This window comes from Hyperolius riggenbachi, chromosome 6, assembly GCF_040937935.1.
Source record: "Hyperolius riggenbachi isolate aHypRig1 chromosome 6, aHypRig1.pri, whole genome shotgun sequence".
Taxonomy (NCBI): domain Eukaryota; kingdom Metazoa; phylum Chordata; class Amphibia; order Anura; family Hyperoliidae; genus Hyperolius; species Hyperolius riggenbachi.
Window position 1 is genome coordinate 290,729,959 of NC_090651.1, and position 3,648 is coordinate 290,733,606.

The following is a 3,648-nucleotide window of genomic DNA, read 5'->3' on the forward strand; positions in this document are numbered from 1 at the left end:
CTGTCCTATTACAGGGGGGACGGGGGAGGATTTGGAGGAACAATGCATGGCTTCTAGCAGGATGATCAGTGGGAGAACTATGCACTCGGGATCACAAGTTGCTGAAGATCCGCCATGTCAGATCTTTAGGCAATGTTGGGGCTTACATACACAAGCTAGATTCTTGCACAAGGCAGATATTGCCACATACAAGTAAGAAGGACATCACTGTAATTTGGGCACTATGGATAGCTGCTAGAACATTGGTAAATGCCCAGCAGGAAACCTCATAGGGATCAGTTCTCCAATCTTAGTACACTCTAAGGCCTAGTGCACACCAGAGCGGTTCGGCAGCGTTTTTCGATCCGCTTGTGGATGTGGAAACGCTTGGGTAATGTATTTCAATGGGCTGGTGCACACCAGAGCGGGAGGCGTTTTGCAGAACCGCATACTCCCAGGCTGCTGCAGATTTTGGATTGCGGCGGCGTTTCTGCCTCCAATGTAAAGGATAGGAAAACCGCAGACCGCTCTGAAAAACGGCAGTTCAGAGCGGTTTTGCAGGCGTTTTTGTTACAGAAGCTGTTCAGTAACAGCTTTACTGTAACAATATATGAAATCTACTACACCAGAAACGCTTCACAAAACCGCAAAATGCTAGCTGAAACGCTACAGAAAAATAAGAACAAAAGCGTTTCAAAATCTGCTAGCATTTTGCGGATCTGCTAGCGGTTTTTGGTGTGCACCAGGCCTCTGAGCACAAAGCGTTTGTGAATGAGTTTTCCTGCTGGGTCCCCTAAAGTAGACAAGCGCTAAATTTCCCAATGTTCTATTGTGCAATGGGTAATAAAATAGAGCATTGATAACTTTTACCAATGTGGCACCAAATTAGGAGCTGATACGGTTGAGGTGGCCCAACGAGAGTCCATAGGGAACAGTGCTCCAATCAGAGCAATGTCTACAACAGGAAGCATTCTTCTATTATTACTACAGCCTGATACCTAGGAGCTCGAGAAGGTGCAGTCAACCCAATCACATTAGCAGAATTTCACTATGGAGTTTCTCAATGGATCACCTCAACCACATTAGCACCCCCAATTTCATTGGAGCGCTGCAGACGCCAAATTTATAACAAGTAAGTTAGTATAGCGCTCAACAGATATAATCACATATAGACTCCTAGGAGGTAACAAAATTAAAATAAAAATAAACATAGGTCCATTTCACAATTCAGGAATTTATTTCCTGTTCACATAAGCTTTACTGAGATGGTACACCTCCTCAGATCCACTTTAGTGGGCTCTATTCTCAATCACACATGCGGTAAGTTTTTTACCGCTATATTACAGCATGTGATAAATTCCGCATTTTTTCCACATTCACTAAAAATGTTACGCATGTTTCCCGCATGCGGGAACAATGCGTAAATTTTTTTGGGAAACATGCGTAATTACATAGTAAACATGCTGAAAAAAACTTTGCATAAAGAAACTTGTCCAAAAAAAAAAAAAAAAAATTTGAAGTCCAGCAAACACAGCACTCAAGGCTCCAGACTCCATTTAAGTCAATAGGAAGCAAAATATATCACCAAGTACTAGTAGGTGATAAAAATTCGGTAGTTAAGTCAGGAAAAAGGCGCCTCTTGTTTTTTGTGAATTTTGATTTTTTTGCGGAAACTACAGACTTTTACCGCATTTTTTACGCATGCGGGTAATGCGTAAAATTTTACGCATGTGGTAAATTTCATGCGTAAACATTTGTGAATGTCAAAATGTTTTTTTTTCAGTCAGGCATTTACCGCAAGTGCATTTCTGCATGCGGTAAATCATTGAGAATAGAGCCCAGTATCTTTGAAACTTATACGCTCACTGCCAGCCAGCAAATCTCTTCACTCTTCAATATGTCATCTCCACAGCTCATGCATGCAAGATTGAGAAAGTGCAGACAAAAACAATAGCGTAATACTGCTTGATATTGCTTATATCCTCCACATCACCAGTGTGAACCAAACAGGTATACACATTACACCCAGTGCGATCACATGCAGGTATTTCAAGCCTCTCACTGTATGCAGAGGCTGACCCAGCAAACCAACAAACTCGCTCAGCATGGGGCTTTCAATAGCCTCTCCCCAGTTTATGAGGTTTTAAAAAGGCTGAAAGGCGCTAACATAGTGTAAAGCCCCATCTACACTATGGGACATTGCAACGATCCGGCGGCTCGATTAGCCGTCGGATTGCCTCTTCCGCGTCCCTGCTCGCCGCACGTGCGCCGCATTCGATTCCCCGCCGGCACCACTTATCTTCCGCTCGATTCCCTGCCATTGTCCCCTCGCGGGGAGCGAGCAGGGAATCGGCGGTGCGGAGATCCGTCCTGTCGGATCTTATCAATCGAGCCGCATCGGCGGCTCGATTGATAAGGAGCATCGCGGCCGCATCTACTCGTGTAGATGCGGCTTAACTCTGTCTTTATTGTAAAAGTTTTAAAATTTCAGTGCACTCATGTTTGTAATTAAAATGCGCATATCAGTATCCACATGGCTGCTCTACGTCTCCACCGCTGCTTACACCCATAAGTCCATGGAATATCGTGCGCTCCAAACAGCTTGCACGCATCCTATTGGACATGTTGCAAGCCTCACCACCGCACATTTCCTCCTTCCAGCTTGAAAGAAAACCCGAGGTGGGACTTAATTATGTTAGTGAGGACCAGAGGCTGGTTGTGCACACTAACACCAGCCTCTGTTGCCCCATGGTGTGCCTCCAGGACACCCCTGCGCGCTGCTATACCCTCCGCAGTGCTAGCGACACACAGCGTGTCGCCAGCACAATGTTTACCTATGCCGTGTCTGTTAGCACCGCTCCCCCGCCTCCTCTGTATCGGCACTACCCGCCCGCGTCCCTTCCCTCCAATCAGCGGACAGGAAGGGACGCGGGCGGGTAGCGCCAATACAGAGGAGGCGGGGGAGCGGCGTAAACAGACACGGCATAGGTAAACATTGTGCTGGCGACACGCTGTGTTGTCGCTAGCACTGTGGAGGGTTAGTGTGCACAACCAGCCTCTGTGCCCCACTAACATAATTAAATCCCACCTCGGGTTCTCTTGAAGGAGGAAGTGCACGTAGGACGCATTCAAGCTATTTGGAGCGCACGGACTTATGGGTAAATAACCCCTTATTTCCCCACCGCACACCTGAGGCAATTAAACCTAATTTAAATCACGAATTCGAGTGCTTAGGCACCTCGTGAGCCCATCACTGCTGCAGATGTTGTACTAATCCTTTAGCTTTATCTTCAAAACTGCTGGTCCAAAACAAGCACGCAGGGAAGGCATTTTAACTCCACTGTTTGCAGGATTTTGACGCGACAGCCAAGGACTGGCATTAACGTCACTAAGTGTATGCTTATTATAGCAGCTTTCTGAATTCCAAAGCCAACTAGTAGCGCCTCTATGACACAGGAGGCTGAAGGCTACCCGCCTTCTAGCTGTTCCGTTGGACTAACCAGAGGATCGCTAGATGTCCGCACAACACCGTACTACCCACGCTAAAACCGAGAGGATATTCGAACACGACGTCACTTCCCCCACATAAACAAAAGCGACCGCTAGACCACACCTTCCCCCCGGTTAGAGTTATTCAAACCAGCCAATAAACGTCTGGCTTTTCCCTGT